Source organism: Pieris napi, chromosome 11 (genome assembly GCF_905475465.1).
Source record: "Pieris napi chromosome 11, ilPieNapi1.2, whole genome shotgun sequence".
NCBI lineage: Eukaryota > Metazoa > Arthropoda > Insecta > Lepidoptera > Pieridae > Pieris > Pieris napi.
The window spans coordinates 11,225,342-11,241,848 of NC_062244.1; the positions used below are offsets into that span (position 1 = coordinate 11,225,342).

Here is a 16,507-nt window from a genome sequence, read left to right on the forward strand (position 1 = left end):
GAAGCATTGCATTTTAAGAAGAGTAATTTTTGATTTTTCCTTTTTAAATACGTCTACCTGACATACTTTTTTTATTGCCAGACATTTTTCACGTTGCTAACTATGTGCCAGACGCGATTTTAAGTTTTATTTTTATAAAAATTTCAAAGCATTTTAGAATGTCTGTAATTTTAATATTATGTTATTTAAATATAAGAAAAACTGAAAATGAATTTGCCAGACATTAATTCGATTGTTAAGTCTTGAATTAAAATGATAAAGTATTGCAGTATGATGAAGCATTGCATTTTAAGAAGCGTAATTTTTGATTTTTCCTTTTTAAATACGTCTACCTGACATACTTTTTTTATTGCCAGACATTTTTCACGTTGCATGAATTATTCATAACTTACATTTAGTAATTAGGACAATTTAAATAAAGTGTTGATTATTAATTTTAATCTAATTTTATATTCCTTTTTATGCTCGTACTACAAGCATTATACTGCAATACTTTTTCATTTTAATTCAAGGCTTAGCAATCGAATTAATGTCTGGCAAATTCATTTTCAGTTTTTCTTATATTTAAATAACATAATATTAAAATTACAGACATTCTAAAATGCTTTGAAATTTTTATAAAAATAAAACTTAAAATCGCGTCTGGCACATAGTTAGCAACGTGAAAAATGTCTGGCAATAAAAAAAGTATGTCAGGTAGACGTATTTAAAAACGAAAAATTAAAAATTACGCTTCTTAAAATGCTTTTAAAATCCAGGATTTTTACCTGGACAGATAGGATGCGCACTAATGAACGCAACCACTACCGCCAGCCAGATTGCCCAGACTCTAACCGGAAGTGCAAGAAGGAAGACATATCACAAAATCAGCTGACCTAAAATTCTTTTTTTTCAAACGTTGCTACCTCCCGTACTATTAATATAGATTTCTTTTTGACGTTCATAAGTGTACATTGTGTTACCTAATCATTTTGATTTGATTTGGTTCGGTTTTTAAACTGCGTCCTAACTGGTGGGGCACAATCATTAGAAACAAGATGGGACCAACAGTGGGTTGTTCTCCAAGAACTCGGATTCTTTGTACCTAGGAGAAATGTGCGACGGCGAAGGCCAGGGTTGTTTGCGATACCAAGGGCAGAACCAGTCTATTGCACAGATCTCTTAACAAAGACTGCGCTTACTGAATGCTGTCTTCGACGCTATCGACATCTTTATATGCTTGCAGAGTGAATTCACACAAATATTGTATTATTCATTTTTTGAAACTATCGTATAAGTTTAGTACTAGTAATAACTCAGCATATCTGTTCATTAGGGGCAAAAAAGTCTTGCACTCTGAATGTTCTTTATAATACGATACCTAAGCGTCGGTTTCAGACACCCTATACTGAGATTGGGATGCCAATCGCCTAAGTGTTAGAATGTCGAGTGTTCTTGAAATGACGAGGCGATGATGACGTATTTCCTGACAGCACTTAGTGAAGATATCTTTGTAGGCTTTTTAGTACACTCGGGAACCTTTTTTCATTATGTGCTGTGGTATAAATAAGGCTTGCTATTCTCAAAATTGATATCTTGGCGTATACAGAAGAATTAATGTTCCTTTTTTATCTCCAAAAAACCTTCCTCAGAGTTCAAGGAATAAATAAACAAAAAACGTGTGTGTACACGCGTTATAAGTTATACTTCTTTGGCGTAACAAGATAAAAATCTGTAAAAAAAATATTCTACGTTTGTAGAAAAAATTAAATGTTGACTTAAAAATTAAAATTATGCGCGCATCGTAAAAATATACTCTCATCATTTTTCTCTAACGCGCCAAAAGATGTATAACTTCAAAAATACTCAAATTGGCCCAGCCGTGTTCGAGTTTTGAGCTTAGCATCATATTTTGCGATTATTTTTTTAAATATAAATGTTCCGACAGCACAGCCCTGCGATTCTGTAACTCACTTCACGAACTCACACAGCGGTTTTCGCATCGGCGGTCGCTCTCAAATCAGTCGTGAAGCAGTCATTTTATGATTTGGCATTCTGAAAAGGTGGGAGCTTGTAGTTTATTGTTTATCAGAATGCCAAATCATAAAATGACTGCTTCACGACTGATTTAAGAGCGACCGCCGATGCAAAAACCGCTGTGTGAGTTCGTGAAGTGAGTTACAGAATCGCAGGGCAGTTCTCTGTATCTGATTTAATAACTATCTTAGGAATTATAAATATTCAACATTAAAACGCAAACCGAGTCTGAAGACCTCTTACTTAGGCAACGTTCGTTCAAAGAGCCTAATTGGGACTATTTATATGAAATACAAATTCAGCCGAATAAATGCCGTACTTGAGATTTCTAAAACACCCATATATGTTCCTGTTTCATATAAACGTACAATACACCTCGTAGAGCCATTCATTAAATTATTGGCGGTTTAATTATTAGTGTAGGCATGGCTATTATGGTGTAACCACACGGCAATATTCCTGCAGTCTGTGGTCATCAATTACTTAACATTAACTTACATCGGTAACAAGTTATAATTTGTACCACACGTACCTATTTCGCTGTTAATAAAGAATATATTGCCAGTACGTGATCTCTTAATAAATCCCGTTGCCATTGACACCTACACGGGCTCTTCATTATTGGATTAAAATTCCGACAGCCAGTCAAATTTTCGTAAAAATATAGTGTTTTATATTTTGTATTTATTTTTTGAGTTTTGAGAATTATTATTTTAAATTCTTGCATGCGCAATCTAGTGTTAATATGTCAATTAACTTAACCGACATAGCAATAATAATAAATATAAAATTAAAACAAACTTAAAAAGTGTGGCCCCTGTGGCAGTGTACCTTTAACGCTGGCAGCATTTCCGCACTGTTTTGCGATACTTATTCGTTGAACGAGGAAAGCACCAGCTCTGGGGCCACGGCTACCATCCACCAGGCTGCCAAGTTTACTCTTTAATTGGCGTATGTGCACTTAACCCTAACCCTACGGCACACAAAGTTAGAGAAAAGACTCCTATATTTAAGCCGTTTACTATTCTCGCCTGTTCTACGGCCGCGCCAGCTTTTGTGCTTGTTTGAGGGAGGTGAGACGACGAATAAAGGTATATTGCCATCGGCTCTAAAATAGCTGGAACATTGAAGGCAAGAGAGCGGCGCATGATGTCGTTGAGCGCAGCGTGGTGAGAAATTATATATATATACGTATATATTAAATCTAAGCTTTCCTACATCCTTATGGTTTGAACCATAATTATACTAGCCACTACTACTAGCCGTGCGTTACTTATAGAATAAACCCCGAAGTGTTGAAATAACTAAAGAACTGAACAACTCACGTTTCTATAACCCAATTATGTAAAGCGAACTTGTGTAAATCCTTACTAAGACTTCAGACAGCAAACGTGTAATAATATATGCCTTTTGTATGCTATCATAGGAAGATAAATTATATATTTAAAATTCATGATAGTTTTTCAATAGATTAAAAAAAACCTGTTATGTAAAAAGCTTTAGATTTTCAAATATAACATACAGTAAACAGGAAGAAACAGATAAATAAAGGTATATTATTCGGCAGAATTTTAATTTAAATCCCCATAAACGCACAGGTAATCAACTTATCGGATGTTATTTCGTCATCCGATCTCAAGGGGCGCGTCGGATCTCCATCCTAAAACATTATACTTTCCTTTTTGTGTTAGCAATTTATCTTCAATTTTTTATTTATACATTAAGGTATATTAATAAATAGAAAGGGAATGATTCGTTTAAGAAAAATTTACGTAATGATTTAGAGTTGTTCGTGTAATTATAACTTTTATGATAATTGGCAGGACTTCGCTATAGGGCGACTTTCTGTGGCCTTTTAGCAGTTATACCAACTTTGGAAAGGACCCTTGGTTATATTGGATTGGGAAGCTCACATATTTGGTTTCGCATAGTATAAGCCGAAAAGTTCCTTTCAATTCTTTTGTCTTAGACACTATCCATTACAATACGAAACCCTTATATTCAAGCTTGTCGGCTCCAAGTTTCTAATACAGCTTTATAAATGCTTAAGGATTGTTTATACTAAGTCAAAACTTGTCAGCGAATAATTTGTAGCCAAGACGAAGGCTGTCAAAACAGGTTAAATATTGATCGAAAACAGGCGAATACCATCCATCAATATTGTTTTCAGCGCTCGAAACCAATAAATCGGTAAATCGATTGCTTCATAAATCTAGCCTTAAATTGATTATCCATGAATATAATAAGATTATTTGATATATTCTATTGTTAATGTTACCTCCTTGAACTATGTGTGGTCTTAATATGGTTCAGAATAATATAAAATAAAGCTAAATATATAGTAAAATAAAAACTTATAGTACTTTTTTTTTGTACGTATACGTATAACATTTTTTTAAATTAATATATATATATATATATATATATATATGTAGATATTTTTCGGGACAAAACCTTATAGGGGGAGCCTTTAATTTATGTATTTTCTTTATTTTTAACTATATTATTGATTTTACGTAATTTTATAGTTTTTATATGTATTTATCGCGCTCCTGACTGCTATTGTTACATTAATACAAACAGTGTTTTTCAAATGTAATATGCCATGATTTAAATTGTATTATTCTGTAATAAATAAATAAAAATAAGTTGACTATAGAAGTTAAGCCCTAATTATATTGTATTACCGTAACTTTTACTCGGGATAATTATAATAATAATTCATTTGAAATAATATTGTACAAAAGTGTTATGTTGGTACAATCTAAAGTTCGCATATTCTACCAGATAAAATGGCGTGCAAATTTGTCTTAAAGGGTACAAAGTTACAATTACATTATGAGTCATATCATTATAGTAAAGTTTTATATTACACCACATTATCACACATTACCACATTATCACATTTTTTAAATATATTGTTACGTTATCAAATTCATATTAATAACGAAGACAACGCGGTACGGCTAAGGAGTCCATAAAAAGTAAAAAAAGTGCGTGCGGACGAAGTACACATGTTAGAAGTGAAACTTCTTTGGCAAACTAAATTTTAAGTCTTGTTCATATTTATACAAATCTAAAACTTTAGATTTTCGAGACTTAGAGGAGGAAAATAGAAAGATATGTTAGGAATTTAACTGTCATTAAAATGATATTTTTTTCTTCGATAATAATAAACACACGTGGCATTTTAATTTCAAATTCGTCATTTGAGATTTCCATAAATTATTTTGCATAAAATATAAAATACTAATAAGTAATTCGCACTACGCACTCTCTCTCAATCGATCTCAGTCGCTCTCTCCCTTTTCTTCGACAAAAACGCTGCACATCTTCGTGACGTTCCGTAAAAATGTAACCCTTATGCGCCTAAAGAAGTAAAGAAGTTTCACTTCAAAAAAGTAGTATAACATACAAAAACAGTCCATTCATGTTTAAAAAATAAATACGTATTATAGAAGTTTTAAAGGGTTATAAATAACAGTTATAGAAGTCCAGTAAAGTCGTTTAATAACTGGGTGAAACCGCCATAACATGAAACTATGCCGCGTCGGGCTGTAACAGTAATCCCCCAAAGCCTAACACGACGTGATCATTTATCACAAAGGGAAATATAATATGTAAACTTTGTTAACAAATTAATTCTTAAGTATATATAATTATCATATCAAAATTAATTAACGAATCATTTGAGTGTATTATAGTTATTTTTTTTATATAAGTTTACTAGCTGACCCGACAAACGATGCCATGAATATTATTTCTTGGAAATATTTTTTAGTTCAATAAAAATATCTATCTACTATAATAAAAATAGGGGTTCATAGTAGAGGGGTGAAAATAAGGGGTTGTATGTATTGTTGTATGTCGTATCATAAAAAATAAAAACAAAAAAAAAAATTCTAAAACATAAAGAAATAAAATTTGGGGTGGGCACCCCTTATCGCTTAGGGGTTTGAAATATAGATAGTAGCCGATTCTCAGACTTACTGAATATGCATATAACATTTCATAAAAATCGGCTGAGCCGTTTCGGAGAGTATGGGAACGAACATTGTGACATGAGAGTTTTATATATTAAATATATAGAGCAGTGGTAGTGCTGACTTCAGCGAGCGACCCTCATATGTGAAGGCTAAAAACCGTGTAGTACCGGGTCTCGCAAGCAATTGCGCCCATGAATATTGAAAATAATAATATTAGCGATGTAGACGCGCAACACGAAGTTTTTAGTAACAACACGAAGTTTTTAGTAACAATATAAGAGATTAAAAAAGGACACGATGGCAGTAAAACAAAAAAAACATTCTTACGTTGTTAACGTATCAAGCACATTGAATTAACGAGTTATTTCGCGTAATACGCATTTAATTATACCAGTTATGAATATTATCCGTTTGATGTTCAGCTTTTCAGGCATATAAAAGGTATTTGAGTTTCTCAAGTAGTTGTAGAAATTCACGAAAATTACCATTGAGGTTGTGTAAAGCGAGACTAAATGAGGCGTCTGTATCTTCAGTTTCGTGATGTGCACAGGCTAATTCAAGCCCAGAGCTCTTTGAGGATTTTATCTACTTGATTACTAACTAAATTTTCATTTAAAAAAATTACTAAATTTTCAGTGTAACTGTTTGTTATTATATATCATTTATGTTAGCTGTAGGATTACGAAATAAATAAATTAACATTTGATTAACATTGTTTAGAATGGCCGTTCTGTATTTTTCAGCACATGGGGTATGTCCGAATAACGGATGGCTGATGGGGACAAAAGTCCTGGAATGGATAGCCGGACCAGTCGGCGAAGCGTGGAACGGCCTCCCACTACGTGGAACATTTCATCAGTTCTTTGCTTTTTTTATATAGAACAGGGGGCAAACAAGCAGGAGGCTCACCAGATGTTAAGTGATACCGCCGCCCATGGACACTCTCAATGCCAGAGGGCTCGCGAGTGCGTTGCCGGCCTTTTAAGAATTGGCACGCTCTTTTCTTGATGGACCCTAAGTCGAATTGGGTTGCTATAAAAATTGCGTTTTTTTTAATGAAATAAATTCAAATGTTTAATAACACCTCCTGTACACTAAAGACAACATCGAAACTATATCAGTCTATCAATACCGTTTTAAATAATTAAACAATAATTGACCGTTAACGGGAGGATCACGCTGACTTTTGTTGTAAAAATAGTTAAGTTTTTCTGATTAAAAGTATCTTTAAAACTAGTCTAACATAGGATTTCAGCAAAATTAAAACTATATTTTGTTTAAAGTACAAGCTTAATATTAAATAATTTCCTAACATAAATCATCTACTACTAATCACAATATATCTTTAAATTAATAATAATGAGTCGCTATCTAATTTTGTATTACTCTGTCCCATTACCCCATAACATTTACTCAACGGGATTACACATAGTAGCACCCGGTAAAGCTTCACAATTAGTTTGGCTGCTAATTAGGTAAGTAGATTGAATAGATTACAATAACTTTGGTTGTATATATTAAGGTTTAAGATATTGGTATCATGATGTGTTTAATTATTATTATTGAATCCATACAAATGTTGGTTAGTTAAGATTTCTTATTATAAGTATTGTTAGTATAAGTTGTAAATATTTTTAGGGTAAAAGCCTCCTCCATATTTTTCCATTTCTGATTGTTATTAATGCATTTTTTTCTTGTTTTGGATGAAAGTGTTTAACGTTATTGTTTTTTATTACTGTCCTGCTGTTCTTCGTTTTTCTTATGTAATGGAGGGTGGTGATCGCTTTCCCCACGGGGACCGACTGGATTGGAGGGTATTTTGTTGACGTTGTTGTATTTTCTTTGTTTTCCGGTATGCTGTGTTTTGTTTTCTTTTTTAGTTGCTAGATTCTCCAGGTCCTGGCTATTTGCTATTGAGCTGATAATAAAGGTGTCATCAACATACATACAATTTTAGAGTCTAAAAGAACAATGATGACATAATGGCCCCCAAGATATAAACAAAACCTGTAATATATTTTGATGTGTTTATGAGCCCGTTATTATATATTTTCTGTTTCATCACCGTCTAGGCACAATACGAAATTCCACTCGTATCACCTCGACGTCCGGCGTTTCACAACTGAGCGTTTTTAAGGCAGTTTTTGTCACACCTGAAGCTGCACACTGAAGTATTTCCGAACCAATTCGACTTAAGAGCTCAGACTTAAGACTCAAGAGCATACCAATTCTAAAAAATCCGGCAATCGCGATCCCTTTTAGCGTTACAAGTGTCTATGGGTATCAATATCAGGTGAGCCAACGTATGCGCCATGTTTTATATAAAAAAATTGCAAACCGTGTTGTTTCTGCTTCAATATATAAATAAATGTACAACACCAGTTATGAGAAACTAGAAATATACTCCAAACTCTAACCACACAGGAACAATCAAGAAAACGTTTCTCTACCGTTAATCTAACGTCCATAGAAAACGTTCCGTAAAAAGCTCTCAGGGCTGGTTTAAGAATTACATAATTCGTTCTTATTTGATCGTTCTTGCTATACAAAATAGGCACAGTTTAGCATAACAGGGTCTCGGCTAAAACGTTTTCAATCAAGAAACCATGACAGATGTTCTAGAAAGGCGCCATCCATCAACTGTAGACACTTGAATACTTCTGCCGAATCTTCAAACCGCTTGTAAAATTTAAATTAATTTGCTGTTTTAGATTATTTTATATTGTAATGTACACAAGACCAAAAAGGGTCTGATTTATGCATAACTTGTGTGTCTAACACACATTTTGGGTCTCAATCATGATTTCCGTAGTTTTCTCTCACCGAACCAACAAGTATTAACTGCACATATAAAGCGAACCATTAGAGAATGTGCGAGAATGTATGTGCTCCTATTCACTCCTGCTTATAGAGGACAAATCTTTGTTTTTAATTTATTTTATTATTATTTATTACTTAAGATGTCACGTGGAACATGGTGTAATGGTTGCAGCAACAAACGTTGTGTAAAACAAAAAACTTGGCGATTAAATAGAGTGGCGGAGAGTTTATTTCCAGTTATTCTCTTCCGTTCTACGCCCTTGATTTGAGAACTGGCAGTAAATGTAAAATAAGAAGCATTTCATACACAAACTAATAGTTGTTACTATTAATGTGTATATTTTTTTTGGCGTCCATAAGTGGAGATTGTGTTACCTATATCAATAAATGATTTTGAATTTATTAGAACGTAGGTTATCAGTTTAATTATAATTGTTTAATCCACTATTTCTAATTAGTTAAGTAGATAACTAAAGGCTTGAGGTTTAATTATTTAAAAATTACATTTATAGTAAGTACCTACCAAAAAATGACAGAAAATACGGTAAAAATAAAACACATACGAAATTATAAAAAGTTGATCTACAGACAAAATTAAAAGTTGTCAAAAGGTTCCGTTCATTCTCATTAATTTATTTAAAATATTTCATGCTTCATAATAGGATAATTTTTGTAACGAACAATGAAGCGAGGTAATTAATAAGACTATAATGAACAAAAAAAGTTAGATTATCTAAATGTAAAACACCTTAATATTGCAGAGTTTTACGTATTCAAGAAGGTCACGTCAAGGTCGAGTTGCACACAAGGTCTACAGAGAGCCATACAATATACCGAGGGCCCTCAGTACCGACGTGACAAATTTGTGCCCTTGACGGACTTTTTCCACGGTATCAGTGACAAAAAATCTAAATATTATTAGTACACCTACGAACGTCAGTAAAACAATGTGTGCTCTACATTTAGTGCTCATCTCAAATAAAGAACAGACTAGCATCAAACTCTCCGTCATTCTTTCGGCGCAAATTTCTTTGTTTTTTTTTTTTAAAGATTTCAGCTACATGCTCTTGTTCATCGTCACTTGTTAATAGATAATGTTAAATAAATAAATAATAAAATTAATAATATATTCTAGTTATTATATTTTAAGCTTAGTTATTGTTATGTTAAGTAACTAAATTACCATTTTGTTTGTTGGTTTTGTATTTTTATAAGAGCACAGAACCAAGACCTTTTTTGCTAAGACCCAGTTGGCTATTTTAGAAAATATGGACATAAATTAACAAAGTCATTATTATCATAAGCATGTATGATAATGAATTTGTTATATTATTTTTTGGTGGTGGAATTATTGTGGTATTTCTATATATTTAACAACAACTAATTGTAGTTCTGGTTTTTAATTATCCTTAATATCATTCATTAATAAAGAAAGAATGGTAAAGTTAAATTATGGGATTTTGGCAGCTTAATTACTCAATAATTAATTTACAAAGAAGTTTCACTTCTCACATGTGTACCTTGTACGCACGCACTTCTTTTTTTGTTGGTAATCTATTTATCTAGGAATACAATTCGCATTAGTGTGTGCTAAATTTTGAAATGCCTATACCACTATACCTATTTGTTAATCAGAATGCATTTTGCTAAGTGACCTCTGCACTTTGACGAGCTGGATATAGGCAGTTTAATCCGGTTACGGGCCGATAGGCACTTAATAACATATTGAGCGATAAATGAGATGACAATGTTGCATGCAAATTTTCTGAAATCTCTCTCATACATTAGAAAATTCATATGCTTTTATTGATGATCTGACATTAGCAGCGGTTTCTTTTTTTTATAGAACACGGCATCGGCAACAGGGTAAACGGACATGAGACTCACCTGATGTTAAGTGATAGACACCCATGGACAAATGCGAGAGCTCGCAATTAGTATTTTTTTATAGATGCTATGCTAGCTGTAGAAAAGGCTGGCGTTTCTTGAAAAGTTTAGTAAATAATCCAAAATATTGTTTTAATTTCGATTATATTTTTCTTGACAACAAATCAACTACGAAAACAATTTTTAATAAATAAAAAAAAATCAATGGCGCCTCAGATTTCTGTATCTGTTTCATGTTTATTTGTCAATGTAATAGGCAAGTAGATGATCAGCCTTCTGTGCCTGACACACGCCGTCGACTTTTTGGGTCTAAGTCAAGCCGATTTCCTCACGATGTTTTTCCTACACCGTCCGAGCGAATGTTAAATGCGCACATAGACAGAAACTCCATTCGAGCACAGCCGGGGAACGAACCTACGACCTCAGGGGTGATAATCGCACGCTCAAGCCACTAGGCCTACACTGCACTGCAATATTTAATAAATTCGATCTGATTCTGAACTAACTTCAAACAAAACGATTTCGTGTGATCCTCATCTTTGTATTTTAATTAAATATATTTTAATACAGTAAGGTTAATAATATTAGTGTAGGATTTGTCACGCCTAGACGACTGAAGAAACCAAACAAATACATACATAATCCGAAATATATCAACAGATATATCCTACGAGTGAAAATACGTCAATACGTTCCTGAGAATGCCTATAGGAAATCTTTAAATGTATAAAACATTAATATTTCTGTAATTATTAATAAGCGTTTATTACAAATCTTGGAATAAACTTGGGTTTAAGAAACATTTACAGAAAGAGCAGTGTTGAGTTAGACTATTATCGCTAAGGTCATAGGTTCGATCTCCCGCTGTTCATCAATGGACTTTCTTACTATGTGTGCATTTAATATTCGGTCAAACGGTGAAGGAAACATCGTGAGAAAGCGGCTTGCCTTAGCCCCAAAAAGATAACGGCGTGTGTCAGGCACAGGAGGATGATTATCTATTTGCATATTAGATACAGAAATCTAAGGGTCAGACCTAAAAAGTTTGTTGCGTGGATTTTATTGATACATCAAAACAATGATTAGATTAGGTTTATTTGAAACTGAAGTAAAGTCGCCTAACATTTTCGAAATTAAATTTTAAATTTGTTAAAAGAATTATAACAGTACAGTTAACTCCTCTGGGGGCCTACCATGAGCTCTTATTGCGAGCCTATTGACAACCTACAACTGGGGGCCTACCATGAACTTTCTTAAAACAATCCAGTTGAGATGCAGTTGAGTTTAGGTACCTAAAGTCAATCGCATTTTTTCGTACCATGACCGCCTATAAGCTGAATCGTATTTGCATCGCAAGACCAAATGAAAGAACGATAATTTTGTTTGTGGTTTCTATGTAAGTTTAGAAATTTAACTGTCAAACTTACTTCGACAGATGTTTCTATAAAAATAAATAAAATATAAAATTATTTTAAATAATTCATCAATTACAATAAGCTATTATGTCTTAATATATATATTTATTTAATATAAAACTATTCTTTTGATATATTTTAAATGTAAAGTTTTCTGGTGCTGTGCAGTTGACACTTATTATTTTTAAACGTTTCCTTCAAATTTTGATAGGAGCTTTCAATATTTTGGTGTTTACAAAATTTCGGTTTAATAAATATAGCTTTACAAATTGTTTAACTTATAAAATAATATGATGGGGTAAGTATAGTTCAAAAATTGGTTTATTAAAAATAAATATCTATATCGAAGTGAATTCCTGATATTAAACTCTTTGCATAAGATATTACAATCAACTCGAAAATCATAAGTAAATAATGATAAAAATTGATCCCTTAAAATTGTACAAATTCAGTTTATACGTTAACTAATTCATATAATATAAATAATTATATTTTCTTTACAGCTTTCTTTAAACCTGACAAACTCGCTGAATTGAGAGAATGAAATATATAAATGAATATATGTTTATATCCAATTGAACATTGCCTGATTCAAGACAAGACAAGACAAGACAAGACATCTTTTTCTATCTTGATGGAGTCATCCTAACGAAATAAATACTGTTATTATAATACTTTCAAATGGCTTATTATTTACAAATTATAAATTTGAGAAACACCTCTGTTTTCTTAAAGAAAAAGCAGAGGAGAATAATACAATTCATGAACATAATGAGGAAAAATTTAATTATAATAAATATCTACTAGTGATATGCCATTATTATTTATTGTAAATATTATATATTGGGGAATTATGTTTTTGTTAGACATGCCTAAATAATTAATTGAATATTATTGAACCATGTGCAATTATTTGTAGGTACACTGAAATCTTCAATGAGTCAAAGTAGTTAATCTATAATAAATTATAAACTCAATATCTACGAAGTCGGTAGAAGGGCATTGCCGTCTTGTTTCTCATCTCCGTCGATATTTTAATAATTTATTATCACACTCTCTAAACTCAAAATACCTCAAAATATAAAAAATATATTTTTTTTTCATATATGTATTAGCCATAGTAGATAAATCTTATTATTTTAACTTTATTAACAAGTTTTAATACAAATATTGAATTTTATAGGTTCTAAACTATTATTTGGACATTTCGATACAAAAAAGTTGAACAAAAAGTAACTTTTTTAGAATCGCTTATTCTGTCATAGTTGGAAGGCGCAACTGTCAAATTTCGGTTCAGCTGAGCGGTCATGGTACGGATTTTCATACAAATTGAACGAACGAAATCTGTTAATCGCTAAGGTCACGTGGGAACCTAAACTGTCTCGTTTTTTCGATGTCATGGTACGAATTAGCGATGCATCTCAGTTGTAGGTTGTCAATAGGCTCGCAATAAGAGCTCATGGTAGGCCCCCAGAGATGCATCGCTAATTCGTACCATGACATCGAAAAAACGAGACAGTTTAGGTTCCCACGTGACCTTAGCGATTAACAGATTTCGTTCGTTCAATTTGTATGAAAATCCGTACCATGACCGCTCAGAAATTTGACAGTTGCGCCTTCCAACTATGACAGGATAAGCGATTCTAAAAAAGTTACTTTTTGTTCAACTTTTTTGTATCGAAATGTCCAAATAATAGTTTAGAACCTATAAAATTCAATATTTGTATTAAAACTTGTTAATAAAGTTAAAATAATAAGATTTATCTACTATGGCTAACAATATGAAAAAATTTTTTTTTATATTTTGAGTTTAGAGAGTGTGATAATAAATAAATTATTAAAATATCGACGAAGATGAGAAACAAGACGACAATGCCCTTCTACCGACTTCGTAGATATTGAGTTTATAATTTATTATAGATTAACTACTTTGACTCATTGAAGATTTCAGTGTACCTACAAATAATTACACATGGTTCAATAATATTCAATTAATTATTTAGGCATGTCTAACAAAAACATAATTCCCCAATATATCATATTTACAATAAATAATAATGCCATATCACTAGTAGATATTTATTATAGTTAAATTTTTCCTCATTATGTTCATGAATTGTATTATTCTCCTCTGCTTTTTCTTTAAAAAAAACAGAGGTGTTTCTTAAATTTATAATGTGTAAATAATAAGCAATTTGAAAGTATTACAATAACAGTATTTATTTAGTTAGGATGACTCCATCAAGATAGAAAAATCTTGTCTTGTCTTGTCTTGAATCAGGCAATGTTCAATTGGATATAAACATATATTCATTTATATATTTCCTTCTCTCAATTCAGCGAGTTTGTCAGGTTTAAGCTGTAAAGACAATATAATTATTTATATTATATGAATTAGTTAACGTATAAATTGAATTTGTAACATATTAAGGAATCAATTTTTATCATTATTTACTTATGATTTTCGAGTAATAGGTTGATTGTAATATCTTATGCAAAGAGTTTAATATCAGCAATTCACTGCGATATAGATATTTATTTTTAATAAATCAATTTTTGAACAATACTTACCCCATCATATTATTTTATAAGTTAAACAATTTGTAAAACTATATTTATGAAACCGAAATTTTGTAAACATATATTGAAAGCTCCTATCAAAATTTGAAGGAAACGTTTAAAAACAATAAGTGTCAACTGCACAGCACCAGAAAACTTTAAATTTAAAATAGATGAAAAGAATAGTTTTAAATTAAATAAATATATATTAAGACATAATAGCTTATTGTAATTGATGAATTATTTAAAATAATTTTATATTTTATTTATTTTTATAGAAACATCTGTCGAAGTAAGTTTGACAGTTAAATTTCTAAACTTACATTGAAACCACAAACAAAATTATCGTTCTTTCATTCGGTCTTGCGATGCTAAAACGATTCAGCTTATAGGCGGTCATGGTACGAAAAAATGCGATTGACTTTAGGTACCTAAACTCAACTGCATCTCAACTGGATTGTTTTAAGAAAGTTCATGGTAGGCCCCCTGGTCTCTATTTGCGAGATCCATGCCTTATGATTATAACATTATTTTCCAAACAGAAGAGGCGTCAAACGGGTTGAAGCCACGTAACATCAATAGCTATTCTGATTCAATATTAATTTATTTCACATCGATACATTGGGTTCTTTGTTTGGTAGTCTGTCAATATTAAACTAATTATTTAGTAAATTGTATAAGTTTGTTTGACAGTGTAGCGGTGCATATGTTATAACATTAATTAATATAAATATAAAACTGAGAAGGGGCAAGTTAAAAGTACTCGTACCCGACGAGCATGCATGGTCAATGTGGTTGAAGAGAGAGGTATGTCAGGGTCGTAGTCAAAATTGAAATCATTTATAGATAGGTAACGCAATGTACACTTATGAACGTCAAAACAAAAAATATATGAAGTGCTTCTAATTTTACATTTACTGCCAGTACTAGGCGTAGAACGGAAGAGAAGAACTGGTAATCAACTCTTTTTAATCGGCTAGTTTTTTGTTTTACACAACGATTGTAAGGAGCTGCAACAATTACACCATGTTCCACATGACATCTTAGGTAATTAATAGTTAGCAGTGGAGGTGGTCTTCGAGAAAAAGGCGTGACAATATAAAACTAATTAACAAGCCTCTTAAGAGTTGTTACGCCCATTTACAAATCATCAAATACGAACTTTAAACGTTAACTTCGCAATTACCTATCCGTACAAAGTTTTCCAGTGTACAATTCTATTAGACTCGAAGTCTTACAATAGTCAAATTAATTTAGCGTGACCCTCAAAGTTGTGAAGTTCCAACTTGTAAAACCATTAAAAGTTAACGCGCAAACGGTAAATACCAACACTAGTAAGTTCTTTGAACAACGACTTCTTACTTATTCGCAATCATTTTTAAACTCAACGGAACTTTTGCTGTATGTTTTCTTGAGCATTTTTAGCGCAATATTGCGTTGAATTTTGTTCTTTAATTACGATATTAACAAAATAAAATAATAAATCAGTGGCGGTACAACCTTTTTAGGTCTGGGCTGTTTTCTGTATCTCTTTCATTATCATTTGTCAATCTTATAGGCAGGTAGGCGATCAGCCTCCTGTGCCTGACACAGGTCAACGACCTGACACAGGAAATGCACTAAAACTTTGTAAATATCGCTCAGCAAAAATATCTAGCTGAACGCTCAGACAATTAAATTAGCCTGTTAATTAAAGTGGCACCAGTTTCATTAAAACTATATGGAAATAATATAGCTATCTTTTAAAGTACATGTTGCTGATTTTAACTAGTATAAATTAAAATTAGAAGCTGTATATACATATATATTATAACTACTTACTTA

At 32.0% G+C, this 16,507-nt stretch overlaps 1 protein-coding gene and 1 long non-coding RNA gene across 2 annotated transcripts in view; both read right to left on the reverse strand.

Moving 5' to 3' along the window:
* The window catches only part of LOC125054012 (TWiK family of potassium channels protein 7-like), a 105,561-nt gene that overhangs the window by 63,187 nt on the left and 25,867 nt on the right, over positions 1-16,507 (reverse strand). The gene's annotated exons all lie outside the window — the stretch shown is intronic.
* Positions 14,319-14,750, reverse strand: LOC125054013. Its single transcript, XR_007117650.1, has 2 exons — positions 14,696-14,750; positions 14,319-14,483 (listed from the first exon to the last, which is right to left on the reverse strand). It is a non-coding gene; the product is annotated as an uncharacterized LOC125054013 (long non-coding RNA).